This window comes from Lemur catta, chromosome 3, assembly GCF_020740605.2.
Source record: "Lemur catta isolate mLemCat1 chromosome 3, mLemCat1.pri, whole genome shotgun sequence".
NCBI classification, from domain to species: Eukaryota; Metazoa; Chordata; class Mammalia; order Primates; family Lemuridae; genus Lemur; species Lemur catta.
Genome location: NC_059130.1, coordinates 110,426,862 through 110,448,457, shown reverse-complemented (window position 1 = coordinate 110,448,457; position 21,596 = coordinate 110,426,862). Strand labels below are relative to the sequence as shown.

At 36.9% G+C, this 21,596-nt stretch overlaps 1 long non-coding RNA gene across 2 annotated transcripts; it reads right to left on the bottom strand.

Moving 5' to 3' along the window:
- Positions 1-10,394: 10,394 nt before the first annotated feature.
- Positions 10,395-18,377, bottom strand: LOC123634434. 2 transcript variants are annotated; one of them, XR_006733915.1, is made up of 2 exons: positions 18,046-18,377; positions 10,395-13,143 (listed from the first exon to the last, which is right to left on the bottom strand). It is a non-coding gene; the product is annotated as an uncharacterized LOC123634434 (long non-coding RNA). The 2 variants fall into 2 exon arrangements; XR_006733916.1 differs by lacking the exon at positions 18,046-18,377 and adding an exon at positions 13,408-13,682.
- Between the last annotated feature and the right edge of the window lie 3,219 nt (positions 18,378-21,596).

Below are 21,596 nucleotides of genomic sequence, written 5' to 3'. Positions count from 1 at the left end.
GCAAAAACCAAGTTATTACTTATCATACCATACTTACTTTGAAGTGGATCACAGGAATATGATGAATTGAATAATGGAAGGATAAATAGACACATATGCTAAGGCAAGTATAGTAACTATTAATTGTAGAATCTAGGTGGTTGGTAGGGTCACTGAAAATTCTTTTAATTGTTCTCCAAGTTTGAAAATTTCATTAAAAAATGCTGAAATAAACCTAAAGGCATAACACATTATGAGAGAATAGGGGAGAGAAAAAAAGAAAATAAGTATGAGAAAAAAGGTGGTAGGGAAAAGTAGAAAAGAGACAAAAAGAGAAAGGGAGGAAGCAGAAGAGAATAAATATGTCTTTAGTGTCCTCTCCAAGTTGATTCCCTTTCATTCTCACCTCTTTCCTTAAAGCATAAGATTTTCATTGAACTGGGCTGAAATTACTGAAATATATCTTGGTATCAAAAGGAACCCAAAGGAATTTCTTTTTTTTTTTTTTTGAGACAGAGTCTCACTCTGTTGCCCGGGCTAGAGCGCCGTGGCATCAGCCTAGCTCACAGCAACCTCAAACTCCTGGGCTCAAACGATCCTACTGCCTCAGCTTCCCAAGTAGCTGGGATTACAGGTACGTGCCACCAGGCCCAGCTAATTTTTCCTATATATTTTTAGTTGTCCAGCTAATTTCTTTCTATTTTTAGTAGAGATGGGGTCTCGCTCGTTGCTCAGGCTGGTCTCAAACTCCTGAGCTCAACGATCCAAAGGAATTTTTTAAAATACCAAATTACTAATGTCAGTTACTGTTTCACAATTGGTTGTTATCCTGTCATATGTTTATATTTTAAAAAGCACCTATAAAGTGCAGGGTAGAATTAAACAAAAACTTTCTTTTAGCCAGGAAGTCAAATATCCTAAAATGGAAGCTAAAGCTGGCAGTTTTTGAATATTAGGGCCTTCACTCAAGTCCTGGGGCTAGTGGAATATATATTTGGAAAATTTCAAGCTTGATGTTCATTCCCTTATACAGTGTTCAAAAAAATAAGTGTCAAGATAAAAACAAAATTTTAAATTAATCTTTGAAGTTTGAAAATAATTTTGTGAGCTACTCTGGCAATTTCATAATATACTGTACATACCAGTGGTTTTAACTCTATTCTACAAAGAAACCAGGACCTATTATCTGTGAAACTAGTGCCACCTGGTGGTCACAGTAGGGAACAGTCTAATGATATCTTTCCTATCAACTCGTTTTTTGTTTGTTTTGTTTAAAACAGGGTGTCACACTGTCACCCAGGCTGGAGTGTAGTGGTACCATCATTGCTTACTACAGCCTTGAACTCCTGGCCTCAAGTAATCCTCCCCACTCAGCGTCCCAAAGAGCTGGGATTACAGGCGTGAGCCACCGTGCCTGGCTTCCTACCAACTCTTTTTTTCCCCTCTCCTTTCAGGAAGACTATCTACAAAAGTAGTCCTTTTTCCCACTGTTTCTGGTTGTTCAACAAATATTTATAAGGAACCTCTGATATACTAGAAAGAGCATAGGATTTGGAGCCAGAACTGTCTATACTTCTACTTCTTTGTATCTCCTAGGTACCTAGTATTAATTTTGGATGTAAGTTCTCACAAAGACTTGCTCATTAATTAGCCAAAAAGGCCCAGAAACCAAACTTTTCCATTCAGTGTCTTCGTATATTTAAGATGATTGTAGTCATCTTGGCCATATCATGGGAAATCCCATCGTTAAACAATTTCTTCCTTAGGGTCTGGAAGATTCTCTGTTCTCTCCATTCTCACAGTATTCTAATTGAAATATAGGAAATGCCCACAAGAGGGGTGATACCTTAAATGCAAAGGCTTGGGTTCAGATATTTGCTGTCAGTTTACTAATTGTTTGATTTGAGGAAATCACCTCTTTGAGCCTGCTTTTCTTAGATGTCATCTGCTCCCCTCCTTCACAGGCTTATTACTGGGTTCTTATATATTTTATGTCATCCTGCAACACCCATCTCTGGGGTCAGCAGCTCAGGCTGGCCTGACTCCTCCCTGCTTCCCTTAGCAGAGAGGACTCTGCCTCTACTCCCTCCAGTGGTATAGCAGCAGCAGTAATGGCAGGGAGTTAAGGCAGAAGCAAATAGAACATGCCTTGAAAACAAAACGAAACCTGGTCAAAGCTATTAAAATTGCTGAATTCAATATGAATTGTTATAAATTTTAGTTAAAGAAGTGAAAGTAAATTTGGTGAGTTGGCCATTAAATGAATAAGCCTATTTCCTGACACAACCCCCCTGGGCCTTGATTTCTTATAAAATGGAAAAATAATAGCATCAATCTCACAAGGATGTTTTAAGAATTAAATTGGATCTTTGCACAATGTCTGGCACATGGAAAGAAGCTGCAGCCCACTGTTACTAGCACCATCAGGCATGGTGATAGTTTGCTTCAGTAACCCTCACAGTACTGCAAGGATGTTAATTATTTTGCTCAAGATGACAAAGTTCTGACAAATCTGAACCCAAAGCCAATATGTTTAAAAAAGAAACACATCTGTTTTATTGTGAAACATTAACACCAACAAAGTACATGAAACAGATTAGTAATTACAAAGCAAACATCCATGGAATCACCATGTTGACCAAAAATAAATTCTAGAAGTCTTTTGTGTGTCCTTTCCGTACCATATCACACACCTCTCTCTCCCCTTTGAGGTAAGCAGTAGCCTGACTTGGATGGTAATCACTTTCTAGCTTTTATTGTTTTGTGTCCTATGTGGAATTGTACTGTTATTTTTCTCTGACTTCTTTGGTTAACATTATGTTTGTAAGATTCATCTATGTTACATGCAGCATAGATTAACTTTGCATGAAAATGCCACAATTCACCCATTCTACTTTTGGAGTTGGGTTATTTTTAGTTTTTGACATTTACAAATGATGATACTGTCAACATTCTTGTATACGTATCCTGTTGCATGTGTGCATGAGTTTCTCTAGGCCTAGGGTATACACATTCAAGGAGTGTCAATACATCATGGGGTGTATGTGTACGTATCTTCAAATTTACTAGTTAAACTGATTTATAAAGTGGCTGTTCTAACTTACTCTTCCACCAGCACTGTATGAGTGTTCCCGTTGCTCCATGTCCTCACCAGCACTTGTTACTGTCAGATATTTTTATTTCCACCACTCACCAGAGTGTTTCATTGTGCTTTTGATATACATTTCCCTGATTACTAATGAGGTCTGAGTACTTTTTAATGTTCAGTAATCACTGGAATGTCCTTTTATGATAGCATGTCCTAATTCGTGACTCTTTTCCTCAGTTTTGTATTGAGTTGCCTATGTTCTTCCTTCTATTCTATGCCACGAGTTTTCCCCCCCTCATACTTGTAGTAGTTCTTAATAAATGGTCCAAACAGCACGGAGAGGGAGGACAGAAACCAAGGCTAATTCTCTGTTTATAATACCCATAGTACTAAACAGAGCTGTCCAAAGAGTAGGGCTTAACAATCTATAGAAATGATCCCTGAAAGTACAGTCTTGAGTAGGGCTTAATAAATGCATGCTGACTGATTAGTACAGATCCATAATCCTTACTTGCAATTAATTCCAAAATCCAAAAAGTTCTGAAAACCAAAAGGATTTTTCCATGTTTAGTACAAAATTCTTTTTTTTTTTTTTTTCTTTTTGGAGATGGGGCTTTCTCTGTTGCCTGGGCTAAAGAGCAGTGGATAGTTCACTGCAACCTCAAATTCCTGGGCTCAAGCAATCTTCTTGCCTCAGCCTCCCAAGTAGCTGGGACTACAGACATGTGCTACCATGACCTGCTAATTTTTTGATTTTTTGTAGAGACAAGGTCTCGCTTTGTTACTCAGGCTGGTCTCAAACTCCTGGCCTCAAACGATCCTCCTGCCTTGGCCGCCCAGAGTGCTAGGATTACAGGCTTAATCATTTAGAGGTAAAACCTGAACATGAGGCTACTTGTAGTTTTTATTCATCATGTTTCCTGTAGACATATTAATGTGTTTGACTATGCATGCTGCTCCAGACTCTACTGAGGAATAACACAACATGCAATATAAGTACCTATGCCCTAGAGTAGTTTTCTAAAATCTAGAAATTTCTTAATTCCTGAACACATCTGGCCACTAGGATACTGAATACAGGATTCTGAACCTGCCATTTATTGAATTTTTATAGTGCTTCCAACACCATAAATGCTTTAACATACTGTTAATGAAAAAACCAAACTCTGTAAAATAATTTAAAGAGGTCTATTCTGAGCCAATATGAGTGACTGAAGGCCCGGGATATACAAATCCAAGACTTGTGTAAGTGGTCCCAAAGTGGTCAGATTACAATTTGGTTTTATACATTTTAGGGAGACAGGAATTACAGGCAAAATCATAAATCAATATGTGGATATACAGTTGTTCAGCCTGAAAAGGTAAAATATCTTAAAGTATGGGCTTACAAGTTATAGGTGGATTTATAGATTTTTTTTAAACTGGAAATTAGTTGAGAGAGTTAAGCTTTGTCTAAAAATTTGGACTCAGTAGGAATGCCTAAGTTATTAATAAGGGGGTCTATTATCTATCATGTGATTCCAGGCCAGCTAAAAAAGACCTATTTCAACTAGATGTTATGGATTGTAAGGAAGGACTTAACCCTTGCCCAGCTTGGCCTTACATTTTGTTTATAATTTGATACCTTACTGCCACAGTCTGTTCTGTCAGTCTTATGATCTCTATTTTAACATTAATGCTGGTCCACTGTTGTGTCTAAACTCTAAAAGATAGGGGGTATAACAAAGTGTGTCCAACTCCCCTCCTAGCATGGCGTGGAACTCAGTTTTAGGGTTTTCCTGGGGTCTCCTTGGCCAAGAGTGGGTCAGTTCAGTCCGTGGGAGTGCTTAGGACTTTACTTTTAGTTTACAATACCTAATATGACTGTTGTGAAAATTAAATAAAATAGGTATTATTAGCCCTTTCACACTTTACAGAGGGGATATCAAAGGCTCAGACAGGTTCAATAATTTGCTTAGTCACACAGAAGAGCTGAGATTCATGTTCATTGAAATTATTTTTCAAAGTGCATACATATTTGAGCACACCTGATACTAGGGAATAATTTAATGTTATCAATACATTTTAAAGTAGTAAATTAGTGAGCCAAACTGAATGCAATGCCAATAGCACATTCATTGAGAGATGTGATTCAGAGGGGTTAGTGCAGGGGTACCTAACCTATGGTGAGTTGTGTAATTATTTTATTATATATTACAATGCAATAATAATAAAAGAAAGTGCATAATAAATGTAATGCGCTTGAATCATGCCAAAACCATCCCCTTCTACCCCCCACTGTTCCATGGAAAAATTATCTTCCATGAAAGTAGTCCCTGGTGCCAAAAAGGTTGGGGACTGATGGACAGAGCTAGAAGGAACCTCAAAGAGCACCCAGTATAGTTTTTAGAAATGATAACACTGAGGTCCAGAGAGGTTAAAGGGTGTGCCCAAGGTCTCAAAACTAAGTCAGTCTAACAAACGTGAAGATAGTAATTTTAGTCTGCTCAACTAGAACAGGACTTCCTGACACCTGAGATATGAACAATCAGTAGCACATTCTTCTTGTGGACTTTTAAGAAACTGCTAATTCCTGGCCGGGCGCGGTGGCTCACGCCTGTAATCCTAGCCCTCTGGGAGGCCGAGGCGGGTGGATCACTTGAGGTCAGGAGTTCGAGACCAGCCTGAGCGAGACCCCGTCTCTACTAAAAATAGAAATAAATTATCTGGACAACTAAAATATATATAGAAAAAATTAGCCGGGCATGGTGGCGCATGCCTGTAGTCCCAGCTACTCGGGAGGCTGAGGCAGTAGGATCGTTGAAGCCCAGGAGTTTGAGGTTGCTGTGAGCTAGGCTGACACCACGGCACTCACTCTAGCCCGGGCAACAAAGCAAGACTCTGTCTCAAAAAAAAAAAAAAAAAAGAAAGAAAGAAACTGCTAATTCTTGAAAAATTCAGTATTTAAAGCAAACAAGTTTCAAAATCTTTCAAACCTCCTCACTTTGCACATTTACATATTCTTACCTCCAATCTCAGAGGATGTGGCGATTTCTTGTCCAAGGAACTGCTTCATCAGGACTTTCCATCTCATTCACTTCCACCTTCTCCGGAGTCTTGGTTCAGCAGTCATCATCCCCTTTCTCTTACCTTCAACCTTCCTATTTTCAATCAGCCCTCCCAACCTTTAAAAAAAGAAAAAGTCCTCCTCCCTCAATTCCCTTATAGTTACCCATTTCCTCCCTCCTCCTTCCTTTCTCAGCAAGCTTTTTTGTTTTGTAGTGATGGGGTCTTGCTATATTGCCCAGGCTGGTCTCCAACTTCTGGCTTCAAGCGATTCTCCAGCCTCACCCTTCCCGGAGCGCTGGGATTATAGGCCTGAGCCACAGCGCCCAGCTCAGCAAGCTTCTTAAGAGTAGTCCTCACTTTCCCCAATTCACTAGTAATCTGCTTTCCCCACAACTGTCCCTCTGAAATTGCTTGGCAAAGTTCCATCATATTGCCAATTACTGTGGACATATCTCAATCATCTTTCTCACACTCCCTGTGTTTGCTACTATTGACCTCCTTGAAATTTCTCTCCCATGGATTTGGTGTTGCTCCCTTTTCCCAATTCTCCTGGAGTTTTTATTTTCTACATTTTTAACCTCTCATTTGAGCTTCAGACTACATATAGATGGACAGATTTCCAAACCCAAGTTTCCAGTATCTCCAGAGACATATCAAACTAATTGTGCTCAATTCCTTAGCCACCTCTCTTGAGCCCAGGCCTGCTCTCTCATTCCTTATCTCAGTAAACAGTTACTACTAGCTATTTTAACTAGAAACCTGACGGTGATGCCAGACTCTTCCTTTCCATCTCCAAATCAACCCCTAATTCCTGCCTTTACCTTATCAAATAAGCCCAAAAGAGGTATAGCAAGAGAATTCTCTTGTCAGTTCAATTAAGAAAAAAAAATTTTTTTTTTCTTCAAGAGACAGAGTCTCACTATTTTGCCCAGGCTAGAGAGCAGTGGATACTCACAAGCATGATCATTCCACACTACAGCCTCAAACTCCTGGACTCAAGGGCTCTTACTCCTGCCTCAGCCTTCTGAGTAGCTGGGACTACCGGCATGCACACTGGCTTTCATTGAGCAAATATTTGTTGAGCAGCTTATATATGTTAAAACCTATGAGAATTCACCTTGGTGTAGATATGAACCTGCCTCTTAGAAATATGTCTGCCCCCTCAATTGTTTAAAAATGCTGTGCTCATACTGAATAATTTCTTTACATTTAGGTCAAAATGATTTTTGGAGAAATCACTATAAAGTATATACCAGGAATCATAAATAGGCATCACTAAGTTTGCACATCAACAGCCAGCTTTATAAACTTGGTGCAATAGGACAGTAAGTAGCCTCAAATTCATCCAGTTTCAGCAGCCAGCCCCCAAGATGGCCCCAGTGATTCTCATCTCCTGGTATTCTAGCCCTGTGCAGTCCCCTCCCACAGTGAATAGAGTTGACTTGTGTGATCAAGGAGATATTATAGAAATGGAGTATTGCCAGATTATTCACTTTGGGGTGGGGGGAGCTAGCTGCATGTCATGCAAATACTATCTACGAAGAGGTCCACTTGGCTAGGAACTGAGGTTTCTTACCAAGAACCAACACTAATTGCCAGGAATGCGAGTGACCCACCTTGGAGGTAAATCCTCCAACCCCAGTCAAGCATTTAGATGACTGCAACCTCCTGAGACTCTGAGCCAGAATCACTCAGCTAAGCCACTCCCAGATTCCTCACCCTGAGTATTATGGGATAATAAATGTTTATGTTAAGCTGCCAAGTTTTGGGGGAAATCTGTTCTGCAGCAATAGATAATATACATACAGTTACTGAGACATACAAAAACCTGTCCAGTATAAATCATGAAAACTTTACCCTGCAAATTTATCTACTGGGATGGGGAAAGAATTAAGGTCTCTTGGCTGTGAACAGCCAAGAAAAGGTGGAAAATGTCATAAGAAGTTATTTTGAAGAGCACCTCACAAATCAATCTTTGTAGAACAGCTGACAATTTCCAACTATGGGGTATAGAAGTTGGGCCCTAGAATTTACTAGGTAATTCATTTCTTTAAAAAACTGAGGCCCATACCAAGCAGCCTGCACTGATAATCACACATGAGAGTCGCACAGGCACTAAGTGGGGAATAAAACCTCCAAAACCCAGACTTCTGCTGTTCCCTTCTCCTTATTACTAGGCCACATGCTAAGGGATTTAGACCATTTCTCCCAAAGTAGAAGGCAGTAAATAATATCTCAATTTACCTTTTCATCTGTATTTCCCACTCCCTTCATTTCAGGCACCACTGAGTCAAGCCAAACAGAACCATCCACCAGTCAAGAGAATCACGACTTCCTAAAAACTACTGTGTACTTCTTTATACCTATTTTTTATACAGATCACACTATATTATGCTCAGAATCTCTTATTTGACTGCTAATTATGAGGGCAGGGGCCATGTTTTATTCCTTTTTACATGCCCAAGGCTTAGCACAGCATGTGGGAACATGGTAGCCATTCAGTAAAGATAGCTGGTACCTGCCATTTATGACCTCAATATTTTTGTTATTTCTGTTCCATCATCTTAGACTACACCTTTCTCATATACCTATCTATCTATAATCCTGGCTACTTCAAGTAACACCTCCAAGAAGTCTTTTCTACCACCTCCTAACCCCACCATCACCTTACCTCACCTGAACAGAATCTGGATCTCCCACATTAAGTCAAATCTTAACTGAATGAATAAAAGGATTGAGTTCAGGAATCCTAGTCTCTTGGAAGTCTTTCTTGAATTTGCTCTCCTTTGGTCTATCCTAACATTCACTACAACGTATTAAATCATTTGTGTGTATGCTTCCACCAGTATACCCCTCATTCTCTGAAGGAATCTACAAAGGATTGAAATATTGAGAATATGGGCATTCCCAATTTAGAGTTGCCTCTTTCAACTAAAAATGAATATTCTCTTTCCCTTTAGCTTATCAGCTGTATCAATTTACATGAGAAGTTCAAAGGTTAGAAGAACACACCCAGGTGCAATGAGACTAATGTTAGAAGGTTTCAGACATCAAGGACTTGTGAAGACCAAAACCCCATCTTCTTTGCTGCTGGCCAGCTGAAGTCAGTTACAAGTTCATTGTCCTGTTTTCTTTACAGGTGCAAGAATGTAGTCTAGAGGCTGCTAGTCAGGATCACCTGGGTACTTGTCAGAAATGCAGACTCTCAAGTAGTACAGCCACTTTAGAAAAGTTTCCCAATTCTTCAAAGTGTTCAAGTTACAGTATAATCCAACAATTCTACCCCTAGGTATATTCCTAACAGCAATGAGAACATACATTACACAAAATCTCATATACAAATGTTCATAGTTGCATTACTCGTAACAACCAAAAAGTGGAAACCACCCAAATGTCCATCAATTGATGAATGAATAAAGAAAATGTGATGTATCTGTACAACGGAATATTACTCAGTCACAAAAAGTAATGAAGTACTGATACACGATACAACATGGATGAACCCGAAAGAAGCCAGTTACAGAAGTCTATATAAAGTATGATTCCGTTTGTATGAAATGTCCAGAATAGGTAAATCAAAAAGACAAAGTAGATGAGTGGTTGCCAGATGCTGGGAGGAGGGGAGGAGTGAAAGGGAGAGGAGGCTGGGGAGTGACAGGCACAGGGTTTCTTTTTCGGCATGATGAAAATGTCCTGAATAGAATAGTGATAGTTGCACAACTTAGCATGGTAAGAAACACTTAATTGTACAGTTTTAAGGAGTGAATTTTAAGGTATGTGATCTATATTTCAATCAAAATTTTATTTTAAAAAAGAAAAGAAATTCAAATTCTCAGACTGACCCCAGACCTACTGAATCAAAATCTGCATTTTAACAAGATCCCTGGTGATTCACATACCCATTAAAGTTTGAAAAGCTGTGATCTAAAAGAAATATGGTCAAAATTATTCCTCTGGTATTCACAGAATAGTTAATCTGATTTCACTAGGGCAGATTTTTCTGCCACAATTGTTTGAGATATATAATGAAACTTCTCATGTTGATTTTACAACTTCTGATTTTTTCCTTAAAAATTTGTGAAGTTTTAATGTTGGGTGAACCTTAATTGAGCTAAAAGCAAAGACTTGGCATATGTATATTTTAACCCTCAACAATACTAGGTATACAGGAGATACTTTCACTTCAATTAAACCGCAAGTTTTGAAGGGGGTGGCAATAGCATACATAAAGTGAACAAAGAGGATACAGAATCTAATGGGAAATGAAACAAAAAACCACTCACTTCAGAAAAGTTTATTAAAGGTAAAAATCAGATTTACAAAAGTATAAAACAACAAGGGATAGACGTGCAGAAGTTTCAAATAAACTATGCATACAACAGGAAGTAAATTACCTACCTGGGATTCTCTGAGCATTCTCTCTGTACTTCTGCACAAAGCCTAATCTATTTTTTTAAGAATCCTAGGAAAAGTCTCAGCATATTTTATGATTTAGCAGCTGAAGAAAACGTCCATGCTGCAAAAAGGGGTTGGACCTGAGGGACAAGGTACTAAATATAAAATGAAACTGTGATAAGCTCTGCTTTCTCTGTTCCAGTTCTTTAAATTTTGTGTCTGTGTATTGAGGGGAAAGGGTCATCATGCAAAATGACTGCCTTAGAGGCAGAGATTGAAGGAAGAAAATTTTTGGCTCTCTAAAAAGCCTAGTTGTCTCCTTAGTGTAGTAGACCGTGTGTCAGTCTCATAAAAAGCCTAATTACTATTATAATCTTTGGTACTCTTTTTAAACTTGGCAAATTTTACTAAGAATTTGGAATGTTTTAAGTATTTATAGCCAGGTACTATACATAAATATCACACTCAAATTAAGAGTATAGGGTTCAAACAGTGGTCCTAGATCAGTTATGCAAACTTAGACCAACTTAGTTAACTTCTCCACCTTCCTTAGATAATAGGCTTTAATAGTATGGAACCTACCTCATAGGATAGTTATGATGATTAAAAAATATATATGCAAAGGAATTTAGAACACTTAGTTCTGGCACATACAAAGTATTCAATAAATGTTACTTTTACACACATGCACTTGTATGCACAAGGTTCTTTCATATACAATGTCATTCAGATAAGCATGCTAGTTATTAGATTGTTGATGGGGCAATAGAATTAGCATGACTTTATTAAATTTTGATTCCCTAAACTAGAATTCTATCTATATTGTATCAATAAAAATGAACTCCTTCGGGACATGAACTGTACGCTAGTCTATCTGTGTATTAAAGGACCTACCACTATGCCTATTACATAGGTGTGTAATAAATGCAGAATAACTTATTTCTAGCAATTTTTGAATTATACAAAACCGTTATAGGTGGATGTTAAAAGACCATTAAAAACTTATAATTTTACTCTTATTTGATTACATCTAATGCAAATGTAGTGCTAGTAGGAACTTTGAAGCATTAAAAATTTTTCTATGTAGTGAGGGATAAAACTAAAACTCAACTGAAACAAAGTTTTTTTAGAAAGGATTTGAGCACAACAGGACAACAAAAATTGGCACTTCATATACTTCAATACAATTTCTGGCTTAGCTGCTGAGATGTAGGAGGAAAAGCTCCATCTTGGTTGGAACCACCACTTTCTCCACAATACTGAGAAACATGCCAAATGTGGTCAAGACTTTTTAAAGCTAGGAATAAAGAAGCTGCCCATCTTTACTAACATGGAACAACTGGTTTTAAAATACCTAACAGAGTGTTTCTTCAAAACAGACATCTCACTTACCTTTTCAGTTTATTTCCTTATAACATTAAAGACAGATGTAAGGTTTAGCTGGTAATTTCCATGAAATCAGTTCTTTTCCTCTGACTGTAGTGAAGTAGACACGACAAAGCAGGTTTGGAAATGCTATAAATGAATTCCTACTTCCCCTTGCATTCTTCAGATCTCATTTCCCCCATATTTCTGCATTGGCTGGCTTCCATTTCAGCATCAGTCACGAAATCTTGAAGGTCAGACACAGTAAACAGGGAAGGACATAAAATTAAGTGATTTGGGCGTAGTTTTGAGTCTCACAACTTTAATAGGGATGAGTCATATCTTAAAGTATGTGGAAATGAATTACAAGTCTGTTCCTTAATGAAAACTAGCTCTTAGTCAAGCTAAAGAAGTTAGTTTGCTATAGCCTAAAATTTTGTATGCTCCTTTAATAAATGTTGAGCGAAAAAAGATGTAATCACCATGAAGACCAAACACAAACTGATGAATTTACTATGAGTCTTCACCCATGATTTAGTTTGTACTATAAATGTATAAAGAAAAAAAGGGAACCAAGAACACTATAGCAGACTGTTCTGATTTTCCACTTTGCTAATTAAATTTGAAATGAATTGTATTTACATACTATTTAAAAATTGCAGAAAAAAGTGAAATTTATCTGATCATCATTAGTACAAGCTTCAAATTTAAAAGATAAGAGTTATTCCATTCAATCGCTTTTGTGGTTATAAGACATTAGCATTAAAATTAACAGTAAGAGAGAAAAAATATTGAATAATTCATCTGGAATTAACCAGGAAATGTCTTTATACTTCACAAAATCATAAATTGAAAACCAAAACTTTCTATACTTCAAGTAATTAGCAAATAAAATTCTTTTTATTTGTTCCTATAAATCATTAAACAGGTTTGCTGTACACACTCACTGACACTTCACCTCTGTTTGAGACCCACCTGACAGAACTAGGTCACTACTTTGGGAATGGAAATGAGAGTAGCTAGATGAGGGGAACTCAGACTGACAAAACTTGCTCTTTGGGGAAATGGAAGAGAAAGCCATCAGTATGCCATAAGAGTTTGAGCATTCTGACCATATAATCAGGCAGTTATCCTTGCTGAATGGGTCCTGGATTCCAAGTGACACATTCCTTCTCAATGTATTCATTCCATCAGCGGCTCAGAAGCAATCCACAATGGAGACCATTTAAAAACGTGTACTTTGCAATAACCATTATCTATCTTAGCAGCTAGAAAGGCAAAACAAGAGTTAGAGTATAAAACTACCTTTACGGACTAGGGCAGAATACTTATTCATTAATGACAAACATAAGAACTAGAAGCAATGAAAACTAATCCTGAGTTTTGTTTTTTAAAAAGAACAAAAAAACAGAAAACCCTCAAAATGTCTGTTATTCAAAGTAGGGTCAAAGTATCTAAGTAGCCTTCCTCTCCACTGCTTCTATTTTCTTTTTCTTTCTTTTTTTTTTTTTTTCAAAGCAATGAGGTCTCACCCTGTTGTTCAGGCTGGAGCGCAGTCACTATTCACAGGTCCAATCACTGTGCACTGTGGCCTTGAACTGCTGGGCTCAAGCGATCCTCCTGCCTCAGCTTCCCAAGTAGCTGGGACTACAGGTATGCACCATCACATCTGGCTCACAACTTCTACTTTCAGGTTGGCATTCCAGAAGCATAAGGAACATAATTCCCAGCTAAAATAAAATGTTAGTAAGAGGTGGGTGTGGTGGTGCATGCCTATAGTACCAGCTACTGGGGAAGCTAAGGCAGGAGGATCACTTGAGCCCAGGAGTTTGAGGTTACAGTGAGCTATGATGACACCACTGTATTCCAGCCTGGGGAACAGAGTGAGACTCTGTCACAAAAAAAAGAAAAAAAGGGAAATCATATCTAGCAATAGCTGCTCCTGATAACCAGACTGTAATAGCAAAAGGCAAGAGGAACTCATGTTACCTACTCTTCACTTTATAAAGAAACACAAAGCAAAATCAAATTTAAAAAAAGAAAAGGAAAGGAATCACATTTAGGATGACCTGATGAAAAATAGAGAAATTAAGTAAAATAGAGTTTGAGAACAAGCTATGTGAACGCTGGGCTCAATGTTTCTTAGTTTGCAGTTAAAAAGAAACATTCAAAGGGAAGACAAAATGCACATATAAGTTTCCTTGCAAAGCAAAAATACACTGCTCAAAGCTAGCCAGTGTGGTAGAGCACCTGTGTTAAAATTGGCATCTGGAAACAAGGCAAAAAGAAGGCACAGCTGAGATGCATCCTGGATTAGATTTGTTAAACAGATTTGAGTGGGCAACTGCAGACTTCTGCTCTTAGACATCCTGGTTTGTAGTATTTTGTCATTTTAACAGCCAACAATAATTCTTAAATTGCAAGGTTTGCATTTTCAAACTGATCATTCTTTAGTCTTGTATTATGAATTTTCATGGTAAATCTTATTTTCAAAGTCAGTGGTGACACCTATACTACTAAACACTTCTGTTGGTATTTAAAAATCCTCTAACATGTAATATACTTAATCACAGCTTGAACTCAAGACTCAAAAAAGAGGGGAGATCTTTGAGAAATGTCATTATACCTGTGCCTGGGTTAAAGAAAATTAATTTCATGATCTAGAGAATTTTTTGTTTCTCTTCATGTCTGGTTTATAAGAAGCTGACCACTGCACATGGGAAAAAGAGGTCCCAGTACTAAGTTTTCACAGGTATTTTCATCTTTCTTTTGAAGTATATATTCCAAGGATATCAGCTATCCCACATATGAAGATGCATATAAACTCTCACTTCAAAGTTAAATTACTTTTCAGACAGGAGAGGATCATAAAAAAAGTTAAATTACCTTGAGCTATTCATATTTGTGTTCTCTAATAATGTAAATAACCAAGAACCACACAAGTTATGCCCTTATGGTAACAGCCATATTTTTCTACACTACAGAAAAATATAGCTACATTTTAAAGTGTTTGTATTAACATAGTTCTTTAAAATATTAATTTGAAACATGAGTAACATTATGGTTTTATCTAAAGCCAATATTCAGTGCTCCCTGACTGAAGTGGGCTCAATAACATGTCTTTTGAAGAAAAATATAGCAGACTCATGTGTATTTTGAGTAGAGCTGCTAGCTTTGTCCTTACACTTCCATTCAGTTCTCTTGACTCAGTTTTCAAAGTTGAGAGCAAAACTGAAGCTACAGGATAGTCCTTGTTAACAGTGAGGCAAAATGGCCATTGACTTTAAATAGGCAATCCCTCCCAATTTGGGGATGCTCTGGATGTAGTAAGCAAAAGGTCAAATGTAAACTGTGCCCTTAAAAAAAATGGTAATTTCTGCAGTCTCAGTTCATGAAAATATATTTTAAAAGATTACAATCAAGTATCTGTTAACATTATTTTAGTTGTGAAATGTTAACAGTATCAGGAGAAAAAGGAGCCAGGAAGAAAAATCTCAAGCATAATTTCCGTTTTTTTCCTACATGTATTTTCCCAACAATCAAAAGCCACCAAAATGCTCTTCATGAAGCCTTATCCTATCTGTTGCCTAATGATGGTAAAGGTGATCAGACTCCTTTGGAAATGCTTTTGCTTTTGAAATGAAGGAGACCAGTGCTGTTAGAGCCACTTCTGCTGCTTGGATACAGAGCAGCTGCTGAACATTTGTGCCTCCAGGTTGGCTTCCCATTCTTCCCCAATTGTATGCGTAAAGAATGACACACTCATTTCATGTTAGTTACAAGCAATCTACATAGCAAGTGTATCAGACTACAGATGACTTAATACTTATTTATATCATCTTCTACCTCCGTAATGTTGAGCCTCACCCCATTCCCTGCAAATTTTTGTTTGGTTTTTTTTTTTTTTTTGAGAAAATATTTTCCCTGCGTAATTCTCTTCTAACGTTAGTCAGTATTCTTTCCACATTCTTTGAAAAAACATTGTGGCAAACTTTTGGAAATTAAGGGAAAAAATTGGTGTTGAAACTAGAGGCAGATGTGTAGTAAAAGTAAATTGCTTTTCATATAAATGATCTTCCAAAGGGTCAATTCAAAGGGGATGTAAAGTTTATCTGGTTACCACTCTCCTCCCTTTCTTCTTGCCTTTGGTCCCAGGGGTAAACCTTAGAAGTCATGGTCACCAGCAGACTGTGAGGGACAAAGTGAATGGAGGTTACTTCCGAAAAGGGTGATTCCACCTTCCCTTTAGGTAGAGATATTGGAGCGGTGACTGGAGCTGCTGCAATTTTATGGGCCAAAGGATATAAATTTCTAACTCAAACTTTAAAGGGATAATGTCATCATTATCTTTTAATCATTGGCAAATCAGTTATTGCTCACTCCCTCTTTCACAAAAATACTAACATATGTACTGTAATACCATCATACACAGCTTCATTAATCACACTCTTATTTTTTAAGCTAACTTTCAGGTAACTTTTAAAAAAATGCTAAAGCAACAAAACAAAGCTAGAAAATCTGGATTTGAATAAACTTTGCCAATTACTGTTAATGTAATGGGGTGGAGTCACTTTAAAAATAAACAGACATGGTGGGACCTCATCCCTCACTCCTATAAACCTAGCACTTTGGGAGGCCAAGACGGGAAAATCATCTGAGGCTAGGAGTTCAAGACCAGCTGGGCAACATGGCGAGATCCTGTCTCTACAAGATAAATTTAAAAATTGGCTGGGCATGGTGGCACACGCCTGTAGTCACAGCTACTTGGGAGGCTGAGGCAGAAGGATCACTTGAGTCCAGGAGTTTGAGGTTGCAGTGAGCTGTGATAGTGACAATGCTACTGCACTCTAGCCCAGGCAACAGAGGGAGACCCTGTCTCAAAAAAAAAAAAAAAAAAAAAAAAAAGACATTTCCAAAATGCCACACTTGTATTATTTATACTGTTGCTCCTTGCTTTTTGAAATGGGTCAATTCCTAGAAATCCACTGATTAGACATAAAATTTTTGCATACCAGATGAAATTTCCTACTGACAACAGACTGATTTCAAAGATTTCTTTTTAAAAAATTAATTTAATAAAAACTGTATATATTTATCATGTACAACATGATGCTTACCATATTTCGGATTACTCTCAATATAAGCATCTTCTCCTTTCCTCCACTAACATTTTTAAAAAGTAAATTCTTCAATGAACTAATGGTTCCACCTGATACCCTAGGTGAAATTCCTAATTTTATCTGGCTAACTTAGATTACTATAAACAACATGTACAAAGTGGAATATTTTTTATATATTCTTTATCTCAACCTTTCCTAGACTGCCATCAGAATGTTGTTCTTAAAAATTTAATACAAATCAAAAACAAAAGAGGAAAAGAGAGAACTTATACATATGCAGAAGCTCATGTTCTCACAGACTTTGCAGAAGAACCTAGTCCTTTTTAATTATTAACTAGGAAGTTCTACTCTAAGTAAACAAAATTTAAGTAAACTTCAAGTAACTCTAAGTAAAAAACATTGAAGATACCCAGTTTCCAAATAACACTTGTTTGACAGAATAATTAATGTGTTAACATTTTGGGTGACTACATTAACTTTAAAATTTTCAAATGTGTAACATATTTTGCTAATACATTACAGTAAAGGCTGTTTTAAAACTTTATGAATAAGTCACTTCCAAGTTTCTTGGTCTTCAACTTCTAGTCACTGACAAGAACTTACAAAGACATGCAGGGTTCACTCATGGCATGCCCGTGTCAAGATATGTTATGGGGTTTAAATTCAATAAAGGCTCTGGTTCATAAGAAATCATTTCAGGACAACAAACTGATGCTCAAAAATGTTTTAGATTAACATTTGCTATTCACTTTACAGTTAAGTAATTCAAGTCTTCTGCATAAAATTTCACAAAGAGAGGAAATAACTTAAAGTCCTAAGTATGTCCTAATGTAACATGAGACAACCTTTTTGGACCTTAAGGATTAAAAGAACTGATGCTGTGTTTATAAAAATAAGAGGAAACGGAAATATCCATAATTGTTTTGAGTTAAAGAATATCACTTAAATTGTTTTATAATTTTCAGACTGCATATGTCAAGTATGCAACTAAACAATAAGAAAATTTTCATAGCCCTAATGTTAGAAAATGTTCCATATTATACTTTTTACCTATGTCCTTCTTCAAGCCTGAGTGCTCCAATACATGCTAGTGGAAAAAAAGATCAAAATTAGCATTAGCACAAGGATTTTCAATAAATACTGCAAATAGAAACACTAGGGGGAAAAAAAGGCCCGAATAAAATAAACTCAAATACATGACTGAATGAAAAATTCTTGAGACACACAAAATCAAACTGTATTACTTACCAAACCTCTATACCATCTCCTGACAGATATCCAGGAAGAAAATGTGGAAAATTTAAGATGTATCAGAAATGGGCAGAAAGAACACTTTAATAGTCCTTCCTCTAAGTAACATAATTCAAAATGGAAATTTCTAAAACAAGACGTAGGTCAACGAAGTATAATTATTCTGAAGTGTCTCATAAAATTTCTAAACTTATGAATAAGTTTCCAAAGTTTTCTGCTCCTGAGGATACTAAAAACCCTTTGAAAAAGAATAAAAGAAAAAGAAAGAAAAGAAAAAAGAGAGAAAAGCAAATTTAAAGCTTAATTACAGGGGGAAAAAATCCAAAACAGATCATGGGGTAGAAGGAAGCTGAGGGGAATAAAAGGAGAAGGAGACAACACCAAAACTAAAAAATAAAACAAAATAAAAACCTTTATCTTTTTGAACAGACCAGTAATTATCTGAACCATGCCTCAATGACTAATTACCTGTGTAAACTTGGAAAAAAAGTTAAAATTCCCTGCACCCTCAGTGTCCTCATCTGTAAAGTGAAGTCTGTGAAGATTAAAAAAAGAACACCTGAAAAGAACTTTAACCAGTATGTGGCACTGAGTAAGCAGTTAACAAATGCTAGCTATTAAACACTAAGTACATATTTAAATATTACTTTATAAGCTATGATTTTTATTTTTGCAAGGGCAAAAGCAAGGATCTTCCTGAGAGGCTCCCTGAATGACTGGAATTTGCAAGTTCAGGATCTGACAATGTATTTAATGATATTTAAGAATAGCTTCAGGTAAGTTCTTCAAAATGCTCCCTTTACAAAAGCAGCTGACCCAAATATAAGGTAGCACTTCTCTTCTTGCCTGGCATCAATGACACCTATTGATATTAGAAAAGAGATGAAAGGCACTATGCCCTTACATAATGTCTGTACCCTAAATGATGAGTGAACTGAATCTTCAAGTTTGCTGTGGGGATAATCAAATCCCCCAAGCTACACTTACTTTAACCAATTTAACTTTTATTCCTTTCCTCTAAAAAACTCAAGCTCAGGCTTTTACACATACAAAGAACCACGCATGTATCAATCACAAAATGTAGAAAAGAAAGTATTCTGCAACACTAAGAGGTAACAGAAGCATATAACAGCAGATTAAATTTTAAAAATTTAAACCTTATATCCTAGAATAAATCTTTTGTTCTTTTTAGTTTATAATTCAGAACTCCCCACAATAAGTCTAACCTAAAAAGAAATGTATCGTCGCTAGCTCCAAAGAGCTAAATATATATTTCTAGAGAAAGATGAAAATGAAAGGAAAAAAAAAAAGTAAAAGGTTAGTTCTTAGTTCTAGTACCTGTACTTGCTTTGTCACAAACTAGCTGTGCAACTATCACTTAACCTTTCTGGGCCTCAGTTTTCCGACTAGTAAAATAGGGATACTACTAACTAAATCAGGGTTATTGTGGATATTAAAGATAATATAAAGCACCTAGCTTCATGTGTCTTACACATACAAGGAACTCAATGAATTAAGAACGACTCTTATGAATGGGCAGGAAGGGGAGACTAGATATCAAATCCAAACTCAAAATATCAAGAAGCCTTTCTTTTGCACTTCCATTTCCTCCGGAAGAGAGTTAGAGCACAGAAGTCATAGGAGATATGTCTTACAGTCTTTGTCTAAGGGAGTTTATCACCATGATTAAAAACTCTTTGAAACAGTTTCACTTATAGTATGGATCATTGTAGCTATATGGACACAGACCTCGATAAACATAGCACTTTTGCTTTCAAAAAATACGAAAGAATACAGTATGTATCCACCTATGCAATTTTCAGGAGTAGGCCAGGAGTGGCTAATTGGGCTGTTTTTCTGCCATTTGGTCTGTGAACTTTCATGATGTGGGATTTTGACAACTGTGAAGCAAGAGACTGTTCTGTAATAGTCAAGGGCTGGGAATTTTCTCCTGTCCCCTCTGAATCTTTAGGTTTGCCCTCAAAACCACTGAATGCAATCTCTCAAATAACTAATTTTGATCCTTTTTCATTTTCTACTTACAGATTTTATTACCCACAGCATCTAGATAGTAAGATTCAGTCCAAATTTGTTGTCAAATGTCACTAAGTGATTCCAAATGCTCCTTAAGAGGGCCACAGGTTGGAACCTAAAAATCATTTTGTATATGACTCAACCTTATATTGCTATTTCATCAATGACATCACATTCCTATCCTTGTGTCTAAGGAAAGTAAATAATCTCCAAAGTTAGGAAGTAATGGGTTAAAGCAAAACAGACAAATGGGGGGTGGTGGTGGTGGTGGGGGGGGTGGCGGTGGTGGGTGGGTGTGTGTGTGTGTGTGTGTGTGTGTGTGTGTGAGGCTTAAGCACAATTGCAGTCAGACTGGGAGAAGTTTTAACAATAAAAAGTTTGAAAGGAAAAGATGCCAGGAAAGCATATGGAAGGTCTCAGATTTCGAGAATTTAGATAAGATACCTTCACATAATGGGAATGATGGTGTTTGTGTGTTAATTATTATGACAATTGTGTAGGACAAATAGAGTAGTAAGACAGATTAGGCAGGATTATAAGGAAGAGAGTTGTAATAATCAAGGAACTGACTTTCAAGGCCCACAATAATGCTTCCTAATCTGTCAGTCTTGGATTTTGGGATACACCAAAGCAGACTAAATGTGAATTAATTTTCTGTCTCCTTTAACAGAACATTAACTCCACAAGGGAAGAGACTTACTGCTGTATTTTCAGAACCTAGAATATCAAGCATAAAAGTGGCCCTCTAAAATTAAGTCTGAATCTGACATAAATGCTGTTGTAATTAATAAAATAAAATTCACTTACAAAATACTGAACCTTTTAATGCAAGTTTTCCAATCAACTGATTGGAACAACAATCAATTACTAAAGTAAAAAAAAAAATTACTGAAGTATAGCTGTTATTTCTTATGTCTGTTCTGATATTTTTTCATGACTCCAAGTCATTCCCCTGTAAGAAAAAGTTACAAACTACCACCTTAGGATACTGGATTAATGACTAGAGAAATTAAGGAAAAGATATCATAGAGAAGAATCAGTATGACTTGGTTAACAGAAAAACCCAACAGAAGAACTATTAAGACTGCAATCTATGGGATTAAGAGGTGTTTCCAAAACTCAATTCTTTCAAGGCTATGCCTATAAGGTTTTGTTTCCTTTGCCAATTGTTCCCCCTGTATACCCATCCCTGCACAGTGCCAGGAACACAGGTATTCACCAAACGTTTGTTAAATGAACAAATGCTAGTAACTTTTTCACATTATCAAGTTTCATGTGATCTGGAGGCACATATGAGATTAGAGTGAGAGGTGGGA